Here is a 12494-nt window from a genome sequence, read left to right on the forward strand (position 1 = left end):
ACATATAGTAGAATACTCTTACATTCTTCTTTTTTTAAAAGATTTTATTTATTTGACAGAGAGATCACAAGTAGGTAGAGAGGCAGGCAGAGAGAAAGGGGGAAGCAGGCTCCCCACCGAGCAGAGAGCCCGATGCAGGGCTCGATCCCAGGACCCTGGGACCATGACCTGAGCCGAAGGCAGAGGTTTTAACCCACTGAGCCACCCAGGCGCCCCAGTTTTCCTTACTCTTAAAAGACTCAAGGAAGACAGAAACTCTTCTGTCCTGGGCTCACTCATGTCTGGATGTTATGTCCATGACTGCTGTAATCTCTTGTGACCATGGGGGTGGGGTGGGGGTGTGTGACTGAAGACCAAGGTGACAGGCAGACAAAAGCAGAGCAAAATGATGGGAACGTGTTTGTCCTTGATGCTGCTGTTGAACCACTGAGATAAACCAGAAGCTGCCTTCCTCTGTATGTCCTGTGTTATGTGAAAATAAATTTCCTTGGTTTTTAAAAGCCGGTAGAGACAATTATTATTAAAGCCCACACCAGGTCATGGTAGAACATCAACAGAGGCTATGAATCTGTAATGCCATTAGCCCTTCAAGAATTCTGGAATTACCGGGGCGCCTGGGTGGCTCAGTGGGTTAAGCCGCTGCCTTCGGCTCAGGTCATGATCTCAGGGTCCTGGGATCGAGTCCCGCATCGGGGTCTCTGCTCAGCAGGGAGCCTGCTTCCCTCTCTCTCTCTGCCTGCTTCTCCGACTACTTGTGATTTCTCTCTGTCAAATAAATAAATAAAAATCTTTAAAAAAAAAAAAGAATTCTGGAATTACCAAGTGAGTTCCTCTGTATAGTTAAATATTACTGTAATGTGCCTGTCTCCTAAAAATAGCAAAATTGGGCATTGTGATTCATTTGTCTCATGCTTCACAGTTTCCTCGAGAATCTTTCATCTCCACCTGCAATTATAGTGAGGGGTATCTTTTAGAGTGATGAATCCTACTTTCTGGTCCTCAAGCTTAGATCTGGACCCATTCTAAATGCTCAAATACTTGTATGAACTTGTTCCATCCATAGCTGGGAGTTTTGAAAATAAAAATCCACCTCAAAAACAATTTCTGTCTCAACTCCCTCATTTTTCCAACAAAGGTTTGCTTTTCTCATATGCATTTGGGGAGTGATAATGATTTGAACTATCTGGTTGCAACAACGTGTATATATACAGGGCAGTAATGTATCTAATTAATTTCACGTATGTTGCCTTTTTTCCACCGACTAGAATTTAAGATCCCTAGAAATAATTCCTATATTTTCATTATATAACTTGCAGTCTCTAGCACAAAGCTACTTATAGAGAAAAGGTGCAATCCTATTTCATGACCAGTTAAGTTACCAAACACATGGGGAAATAACAAAAACCTCAGCACCTTTTTCCCCTCTACCATGAATGTTTAAACTTTTATTAAGTCTCCAAGTACATTTGACTCTAAGCTAAATCTGGTCTGAGTAGGAAGAGTGAAAAATCCTGTATTCTTCCAAGCTGCTTACCATGTGCCAGGCACTGTTAAATCTATGAACTTCTTTAATCATTGTAATGACTCTATTTCATCCTAACGTTGCCCTGATTTTGCAAATGAGGTACCCCAAGTGCAGAAAGTACAGTGACTTGCCCAAGGTCTCACAGCTTACCAGTCCAGTGACAGAGCCGGAATTTAGGGAAGCAGGCTGCCTTGAAGTCTTGACTCTAAACATATACCCATCACACTGTTCTCCATAGGTAATAGAATTACAAAAATTACCAAAAAAAAAAAAAAAAAAAAGAAATCAAGGGAATACTTGTGCAAAGGGCATTCCTGAGAGATGACAGGGACGAGTATCAAACACTACCATTTATATAACCAAATTATCATTGAAAATAATATGTAGGAGTAAGCAACAATAATATGTAGCCATAAGCAACCACTGGCATTCATCACCTTTCTTCTCCCCACATCATTATTTTTTAAATCAATTTTGCCTCTTTCTAGAAGATAACCAGAAAAAAATGCAAAATCATGCATACACAATATGACTAACAAAAGATACAGAGGAAGCAAGTCTTTAATAATATATAGTAAATTTAAAAAAAAAAAAGAGAGACACTGATTGTTGTTGGTAGGAGTGAAGAACAATTAAAGTTCCCTGGGATTTTTCTCTCTCTCATAAAATAGTTCCTCCAAAATAGGTAGGTTATGGTTAGGTTTTATCAGAAGAAAAGACCATTTATTGTGGCTGATATGTTTTCCAATGTTCAGGAAAGGCAGCACAAGGCAATCTTTGGTGAGGTAGCAAGTATGTGCGCCTTTATTGGAAGATCATAGAAACCACTTTCATCTTGACAAGCCAACATTTAACAAAGTTATAAATCTGGAGGATACAAATAAGTTTCAAAGGTGATGAGATATGGAAAGGGCATGATACTAATAGGTTCAATTATAGGAAACATGCCTTGAACACAGAGACCATCACCACACAGTACTGGACACAAAAATTTCATGCAATGATGAAGCTAAAGAAAAGGGCTTTTTTTGGTCAGGCATTGAAATCTCCCAACATAGACCCAGTGGATCTAGCCACTCACCTCCCCCTCCCCACCCCAGAAAAACAAAACAAAGCAAAACACAACTGAAACCCAAAACAAAACCAAACAAAATGCAGATGCTATATAACTCTCTGAATATAGTAGAATCTCAATAGTATTGATGTACTAGTCACTACCATATTAGTTTCAGAAGTAGGAAATAAAGCAGTTAGGAAAAGCACAAGTTCTGTGCAAGCCCATCTGAATTCCACACTCCTGTGAACATGGGATCAGTGATTTCAAACAAATTTCATAACAAAGTTGTCCATAAAAAGAAGACAAAACTGACAGGTTATTTTGAGGGTTAAAGAAGCTAATACATCATGATAGAAATGGCTCATGTTTTCCTCCTGTGCATTTTTCTCTTCTTCCTTTCGGTACCCCTGGAGGAGGGATGCTCTGTTGCCCAACTTCAAGGGCCACCATCACACAATAACCTGCAGGAATGTTTCCTACATTTTGGCAGAACACACAGCTACCCAGCAGGAGTCTAGCCTCTCTTTCCTCCATGGCAGGAAAGTCTGTTCATGCAGCTACGTTCTGAATGACAGAATGTGAGTCTAAATGATGTACACTTCTTCAGGGTCACGTTTGTAAATGAAGCCGTGAGTCTTCAAGTCTGACAGCTGGGCATAGTTTTGGAGAGCCAACACCATGCAGAGGAACACCAAGCCAGACAGGACTGGGAACAAGCACAAAGAGGGAACCCAGGCCCAAGAGGCTACTGTGAAGAGGTTCACCCCCACGGCCTAGTCCGCCTATCTATGTGTTATCAATGCGAGAGAAAAATGAAATCTAGATCTTCCTTGATTCATTGTACTTTAGGTCTCTGTATAATAGCAGCTGGGGCTGGTTCCTACTGAATACCTACGTGTAAAGAACTTAGAACTGTGCTTGGCCATAGTAAGCTCTCATTAAATGTTAGTTTCCAACTCAGTAAGTGAAAGAGCCAGTATTTGAAAACAGAGAGCACTGTGTGCCTCCAAAGCCCACAGAGACTGAAAAGGGAGAGTTACTTGCAAGAAGCATGTCAATTGCCAACACTTAAAAAAATCCCTTATCATTAAACGTTCCCCCCCCCCATATTCCCCAATTTTCAGGGTTATTCTCAATTCAAAATCATGATTTTAAAAAATGGTAAAAAAAAAAAAAAAAAAAAAAAAAGAAGCAGGCAGTGAATTTAACTTGGCGAATAACTTTAAATTCTTGAACGCTTGCATTTTCCCTCTTCCACCTTTGCATGTGAGAAAAATAAGGGTCAAAAAAGAACTAAACACATTATTCAAGCTGAGTTTTCTGTTAGATATAAAGGATTTGCATCCTTCGGACCATAAAAGGTGTTTTGTTGTTGTTGTTTGTTTTTTGTTGTTTTGTGTACTGATGAATATATGTAGGCTCTCCCTGAAGAGCCAAGTCTGCAACCTGATTTGGATGGGAATACCTATGCCATCATTCTTTCTCCCCTTTCAGCGCTTACCTTGGGCAAAACTGCCAAGAAGAGGAATTTTGGCTGCAGGATAAATCGTGCTTGCTGTTTCAGAGCCTGTTCTCATTTCCTATTTAGTCCAGGGAAAGAGTGGGGGCACGCCCCACATCATTTTCCAGGTCCCTGCCTGCTCACCTCTGGAAATTCACAGATTCGAAACATACACAGACCACCCATTCCTACATATATGGTGTGACTAATAGGCTACTTCGGGGAAACAGAGAAGCACATTGTCCCAGATTGCTTTACAACACTGAATTAAATAGCTAAAGGTTAGGGTCTCATGCCACACATTTAAAGGGCAGTCCAAGCAGTTTTTGTCCTGGGAACAACTGGGAAATCTGTTGTTCTGAAGGCAACATAGATTTAAAATAAAGCCTTCTCTTCTTCTGCTCACTCCCCCTCCCAACTCTAGCACAATTAATGCTTCCTCCTTCCATTTTCCCATAGCACTTTGTGCAACATTCCATCGACATTTCTTCCATTGTGCTATAAATATCCACTCCCATGTCTTTTTCCCAGAGAAGGCACTGTAGGTCTGTCTTTCATTATCCTCTTGGCATGATTGATCTCATTACTTTGCCCTTTTACTTTGCCTCATGCATTTCCTGTTCATGCTTTCCAGTGTCATTTTATTATTGCAGCTGTTGAAGTAATTTAAATGTGCTTTGAAAATATACATAATGTCAGGAAACTTATTTTTCAAAGGGAACAACACAGATTTAGACACTTAAAAAAGGGCTTCAATTTCGCCTCGCCTCCTGAATCTGCCATAGGTCTACATTTTTCGTTATTTCCTTTTGCAACCCCAAAGTGTCTCAAATTAAAAAACCACACTTCAGCTGAAGTCACAACCAATGAAGAAGATTAAATTGTTCGCTTTTCTGGAGGACAGACGCAGCAGGTTTCAAATATTTTAGCAAAACTCAACTCCTAACAGCACTAATGGTACCATTTGGCACTAATGCGTTGTCAGGAATTAAATCTCAATAGTAGAGTTAGGAGCAAGGAAAAAAAAATATCAATAAAATTCAGCTCAGGCAGACAAGTATGTGGTCGGCATTCGATGGAGGGATTAGATGCATACATAAATAAACCATTAAAATCCTCCCGCTAGGAGTCTGCTCAATTCATGGTGATTTGAGTTGCTGCGGGGGCAATGGCAAATCTAAACATAATTTGTTTGTTTGCAGGATGAGAAGAATTTGACAGATTTTAAATATATACAGATAATCCATTTCTACATTTTTAGAATGATAAATATGATATTTCAGTAAAAATTTGCAGCACATTTTGCAACTTTGTAAAAAAAGAAAAAAATTAAACTACTCTGATCAGGTCCTAGTCCACAGCACCCCCTAAATTCTTTGGCAAGTCTATCACGTCTTATACTGAATACAGTATTGCTAAAGGTATAATGAATGGGAAAGGAAGGAACACACATTCATTGAATCCTGGGCATAGGTATCTTATGAAATCTTTACAGTCACTGTCTAAGACAAGCCTATTAACCTCATTTAAAGATGAAAAAGGAATTAAGAAAGGAGTCATATCTTTCCCAACAGAATGTAGCTGGTAAATAAAAAAAGAGACCAGATTCAGCCCAAGATTGCTTTGGCTCTAATATCCATGTACTTTCCATTGTCTTAGACTGGTTGACATAAAATTCACTTCAGAATGTTTTTATTTCAGAACATGAACAGCTTCCTTTGTGTCTGAGACACACACACACACACACACACAAGCGTGCACACATGCGCATATGCACACATCACTCATACTCTCTTCCTTGTCACAGCTCAGATTAAGTTTTACTTTCATCTTAAAACCTTCCCTTTTTTGACCATCCATGGCATGTACTGCTTTTATTACACAACTCGGTTGTTCGGAACATACCTTCACTGAGGGATTAAGTAACTACTTCTTCGAACTAGTTTTGTATCCTCAGACAGAGTATAATAATCCTCAACCTAAGAAATACGTCGAGCTTCACTTATATGCTCAATGGCATGCATAATAATCTTGGCTCCTAATCAGTGTTTAATCAGAAGTTAGTAATTTACTGAGTTACTATTACTGAATTAGATAATATTAATGAGGGGTGCTTTATTCCACACCTTAGAGCTTTCAATGTAGTTGAGTACAAATATGTTTTATAGAAAGTTATTGTCTTTAAATGAGGTGCTTAATGGGACCTTGTGGGGGCTCTTTTGTGTGAAACTAATCATTATACCTTAAGGTATAATATCTTCAAGTATTAAGTTTGTTTCAAATGGGAGAAGAACTACACACTCAAAAGAAAGTAGGGAAATAGAAAATGAAGTTCAATGAAACGAATGTTAGGTTTGAATCCTGAAAAGTGTGACAGACTCCCCATCCCCAGGAACATATTTAACTTTCTATAATCATTGGCTTTGTGTTTCATAAACTCTCTACTTCAAACCTCCATTGCTTTTCCTGCTCCTTTTCATCTGAAGGTAAAATTGTATAGGGACAGCAAGTCAATAAGAGGAAGAGCAATTCAATCTTTCAAGAGAATGGCATGGAACTTCCTAGTAAGCAAAGGACACTGGACCCCATTGTATCACCAAATTTCCATTCAGTATAGGAAAGAGCAAGGATACCGTTGTGGGAGAGAGTGGAATATTTTATCCTAAGTCCTGTCCTACTAGGTGCTGACGTCCTTTAAACACAAATAGTGCTCTCTACTTGGCTGGTGACTTGGCTGGTGACTTATCAAAGCACCTAGTACCTGATTTTTTATAAGGGGAACTAATATCATTAACTTTTACAACTGAAGACACTTCAAAGTGAGATCCAAGAGGGTCTTGGTTCATGTTGTCTCAACAGACATTTTCATCAAGAAAACTTGGAAAAAATCTGATGCTTCCTAAATTGAGCACACATAACAAACTGCTCTGTGATTCTGACTGTACATTAGGGAAATGCCATGTATGGTTTATATTTTTTTATCATTTTATGTGGAGCTCTAATATTCATCGTAAAATTGTCTCATTCTGAACAGCATTATATATTTAAGAGAAGACAAGATGGGGAAACATTGAAAACATAAATAAACATTCTTTAGGAAAACCCTATCATTTTCAGAGACTGGATTCGTATTTATATAACATCAAACTGTGGCACTGGCAAGGAGATCAGGAAGAAAATAAAATGGGTTTAAAAATACGACTTTTAACACATGACATTTTGGGACCCATATGGAGAATCTATTTAGGACCATGATCATCAACACAGGCGATATGTGCTTCAGGATCACTCCTGTGTATGCTCGTACACAGGACCCATCCCTAGAGACTCTGAATCAGCAGGTGAAGCTCTTGTAGGGAACCACTTGACGTTTCCTCTGGAGATCTCCATGCGTGGGAGGGATTGAGAACCACGGGTCTCGAGACTCTCGGCACAATCACTTAAGTTATCTTCCTTTAGCAAGCCCTGTTGTTCTCAACCCTTTTGAAAGCTGTTTTGAATTCTATACTTCTCAGCTTTCACCTTCTGAAGGATGAAGCTAATATTGGTACTTAAAGGCTCTGTGTTTTAGATAGAACCTTAGCTTACAGGCCTCAAACAGGATTATTGAGAATTTATTTAAAATCTACAGCTGATGTTGCTAGCTGAGTTTTCAGAGTCTCATCCCAGCTGGCCCCCTCTTGCTAGAAACATGCTATTTCTCATAATGAGACGTAATAGCAGTGATATCCAGCAGTCAAGTCAGCATAAAATGTCTCTTTAGCCTAAAAAGGTCTTCCACTAAGAAGAATGTGTTGAGGGGCACCTGGGTGGCTCAGTCTGTAAAGTGTCTGCCTTTGGCTCAGGTCATGGTCCCTGGGTCTTCGGATCAAGTCCTGCATCTGCTCCCTGCTCAGTGGGGAGCCTGCTTCTCCCTCCCCCTCTTCTGTTCCCCCTGCTTGTGCTCACTCGCTCTGACAAAAAAAAAAAAATAAAACCTTTTTTAAAGGGTGTCAAAAATAAATACCATAAGGAATAATAGTAGTTAACATTTATTGGATCCTTACTATATGCCAAAGAGTCTGCTAGGTGCATGCTCTTTTTCATTTAAGGATAAGAGAATGGAGTGGGCATTATTCTTATCCCTATTTACAGTGACTGTTATTATGCCGATTTGCTATTATCTCTGTTTATGGGGAGGAAAGCAATATTTAGGAAATCTAGTTCTAAGGGAGCTTGAAGTGATAACATGCGATGATGAGGGACTCTGAAGTCTGTCTTGCTTCAGACTTGATCTTCCACATCCCACCATACTACTCCTAACGGATTATCGCCACTCCTCTGCAACAGTGACAAAATAAAACTAATGAAATCCCATCATTCCTTTCTCTTAATTGAATCGGAGTTCTGTTTCACTAAATGCTACGCAATATGGGCACACCTCAGGTACTACCTACAGGTTCAAGACCATGGCAATAAGGCAAATATTGCAATGAAGCAAGTCAAATGAATTTTTTGGTTTCTTAATACACATAAAAATTATGTTTAGATATAAATATAATACAGTATAATCTACTGTAGTCTAGTCAGTGTACAATAGCATCAAGTCTACAAAGCCATGGCTGTTAAAATTAAAAATTTAAAATTTAAAAATTAATTAATTAAAAATTAAATTAAAATGCTTAATTAAATTATTAATTAAATCAATTTAAAAATGCTGATCGCTAAAAATGCTAACCATCATCTGAGCTCTCAGAAAGTCATCTTTTTGCTGGTGGAGGGTCTTGCTGCTAGCTGATCAGGATGGCGAGTGCTGAAGGTTGGGGTGCCCGTGGCCATTTCTTAAAATAACACAACAATGAAGTCTGCTGCATTAACAGATGCTTCCTTTCAGGAATGTTTCCTCTGTACCATGTGATGCCGTTTGATAGCATCTTACCCACAGTAGAACCTTTACGAAATTGGAGTGAATCCTCTCAAATCATGCTGCTGCCTTATCAACTAAGTTTCTGTAATACGTGAAGTCCTTTGTTGTCCTTTCGACAATCTTCACAATCTTCACAGCACCTTCACCAGGAGTGGATTCCATCTCGAGAAACCACTCTCTTTGCTCAGCCATAAGGAGTAATTCCTCATCCATTCATGTTTTATCATGAGACTGCTGCAGTCCGCCCCATCCTTAGGCTCCACTTCTAATTCTAGTTCTCTTGCTATTTCTACCATATCTGTCGTGACTTCCTCCCCTAAAGTCTTGAACCGTCAATTTGTAAAAAACAAAACAAAACAAACAACAACAATAACAACAAAAACCTGAATATCTGTGAAGCACAATGAAGTTAAATGCCAGAAAATGAGGTGTGCCTGTAAATAGCAAAGCTGTACAAATTTTGAGTAGGCTACTGCTCACTGGCCTGCGGTTTGTGTACTCCAAGGCCCAAGCTCGGCGCCACTCCAGGAGTGAAAGATCCCTGCACAGAAAGTTTTAGGAACCCAAAAGGGGGTCTGAGGTTGTCTTTATGTTTGAGGCAGATCCTAAAATATCTGGCTCATAAATTCCCTTTTAGAACATAGGATTCCTTTTTAGAATCTATAACTCCTGAAAGAAGTGTGGAATGGAAGGAGGTTGTATGACCCAAGACATAAGAAACAACAAAAGCCCCACATGTGGGGCTTCTAGGACTCATCCAATGGTTCTCCTGAAAGAGCAACTCCTGTGCCCTCCACCTACCATTCTGGAGGGTAACCAGGCTGAGGGTTTGTGCTTGCTGGAGGTGATGATGACAGAAAGCATCCCTTTAGACGCGTGCATAAATCAGATCATTTCTTCTGTTATGGAATACACAGCTCTACATCCAGTTAAGGAAAGAGCACACAGTCATTGTATCACTTTGCTAGAGCTGCCGTAACAAAATATCACAGACTGGGCAGCTTTAACAAGAGAAGTGTATTTTTTCACAGTTCTGGAGGCTAGACGTCCAAAATCAAGATGGCTACGGGTTTGGCTCCTCTGGGGCCTTTCTCCTTAACTGGCGGATGGCCACCTTCGCACTATTTTCTCACAGTCTTTTGTCTGTGTGCATGCAGGTCTGTGTCCAAACTTCCTCATTTCATAAGGTCATCAATTGTTTTGAATTAGGACCCACCATAAAGACTTCATTTTAATTGAATTACCTTTTCAGAGACAGCATCTCCAAATTCAGTCACATTCTGAGGTCCTGGGGGTTAGGGCCCCCAAATACAAATTTTGGAGGACACAGTGCAGCCCATAAACCGTTTAAAAAAAGAGAAAGATTCTCCTAATTATTTATAGAACATCTACTTCTTCAACCAATCTAAGAACTTGAATCCTTCTTACAATGAGGCAGAGGTGAAGAGAGAAGAGGGTGACTAGTGACTTTTATTTCTACACAGTTGCTCTCTGCACAGTTGATTGGAAGCTGGAAATTCAATAAACAAAGATTTCCGCTACCACTGGGTCTACAGCTGCAACTAACAAGATCATTGACTGTTTATAGGCAGAACGGAGTTGAGAGTTACCATGCATGTCAGGTAATTTTGATCACAGTAGTGTATACAAACAATCTGGCTAAACCAGCTCTAATACTTTACCGTATTTTTTCTTCCTCAATAAGTTGGCTACTGGGAAAAAAGCGAGCACGATAACACTGGAGAACTTACTGTAAGCCAAGTGTTGCTACAGAGTTTTAAACCCTCCATTTGAGTATCCTTTTAAAAACCATAAGAGACTTTCATACACTAACTCGTTGGATACACTTCAGGTCTCAAAACAATTTTTATCAACTTTCCTGCCCCCAATTCAACCCAGAGGTTGAATACTCCCTGAGGAAAAGCAATTACTTTGCTATTCTAAAGCCAGTCTCCAAGGGACCCCTTTCTTTCCAGCAGACTGTAAACCCTAAGCTCTCCTAAGTAAAAATTAAATGGCTTTCCCAATTGTTTCCCTGCTTTCGACAACACTGAATGTGGGAGACACAGCAGAGCAGCCACATTTAACAGAAGAAGAAAGAGAGCTTCTGAAGGGTTAAATGACTTTTCCTAAATTAGAGAACACAAAGGTTGAGAGTGAAAGTTGAACTTCTTCCCTTACTTTAAAACTCTATGTGATAGAGCGGATGTCATAAGCAGCCTATATCGGGAGTGGCTAGCTTACTACATAGCAGCAGGCACTTGATAACTTGTTCTGAACTGAACTATTTCAAATGTTCTCTCATCCTGGCTCTGACTGAAACTGCCTCAGTGAATGTGAGCTTGGATTGCCCTGCCATCTCAAGCTACTAAAACATGATTTCTGTTCAACCCTAAACCTCTTACTGGGGTGTGACATTCATTCTCCACTTCCATCAACCCTGAATGTAGATCCCCACTTGTTTGTTGTTTGTTTTTAAGATTTTATTTACTTATTTGGGAAAGAGACAGAGATAGCGACAGAGATAGTAAGAGACAGCATGAATAGGGAGGGGAGGAAGAAGCAGGCTCCCCGCTGAGCGGGGAGTCTGATGTGGGGCTCCATCCCAGGACCCTGGGCCAAAGGCAGCTGTATAACCAACTGAGCCACCCAGGCACCTCCGTAGACCCCCATGTGTTAATAGGGGTGAGGGCACATGAAGATCTCACAGGGAAGAACTCTTTCACGACTGACACATATGGACATCATGATTGAGATCAATTACTTCATTCAAAACTACACCACAGACTCAGGGAATCACATGATAACATTTTTATTCTACCCCATCTTATGATGTGACAAAGTAGGAATGAACCATATTATGTAGGCCACTTGTTTCATCTCCCAACTCATTCAATTATTAATAGAATTCCACTCAGTCTAGCATGAAGTCCTATTCTTAAAGGTTCTACTTGAAGTTCAGGGCTACAAAAATACCATTAAAAAACCTTAGCATGATACCTCAATCCATTCCTGAGCATTACAATGGCCATCCTCCAAATTGAACACAAACCAATACAGATATACTTAGAAGTTCCAGAACGCTGAAGGTTTTCTTTAAGTAGGAGTTTCATGAAAAGATGGAACCAAGAATGAAAAAAAATATTTTGAGATTTACATAACAGCTACTTTATTTTTTAAAATTATTTATTTGTCAGAGAGAGAGAGCGAGAGAGGGCACAAGCAAGGGGAGTAGTAGGCAGAGGGAGAAGCAGACTCCCCATTGAGTTGGGAGCCCAAAGAAGGATTTGATCCCAGGATCCTGGGATCATGACCTGGGCCAAAGGCAGATGCTTTCACCAACTGAGCCACCCAGGAGTCCCAAGAGCTATTTTATGGTTAGCCAGTTTTTCTCAATGACTGCAAAATAAGCAAATCACAATAACAAAACTTAACCACAAAGTGTAGAATACTATGAATCCAATCATACACACTCATGAAACAAGAGAAAATGAACATCTGGGAA

General features: G+C 39.8%; 1 protein-coding gene across 4 annotated transcripts in view; it reads right to left on the minus strand.

The window, feature by feature from the left end:
• Positions 1 to 12494, minus strand: part of LOC132008414 (leucine-rich repeat-containing protein 4C) — a 436841-nt gene that overhangs the window by 127283 nt on the left and 297064 nt on the right. The window lies entirely within an intron of this gene.

The sequence above is a fragment of the Mustela nigripes genome, unplaced genomic scaffold (assembly GCF_022355385.1).
Source record: "Mustela nigripes isolate SB6536 unplaced genomic scaffold, MUSNIG.SB6536 HiC_scaffold_148, whole genome shotgun sequence".
NCBI lineage: Eukaryota > Metazoa > Chordata > Mammalia > Carnivora > Mustelidae > Mustela > Mustela nigripes.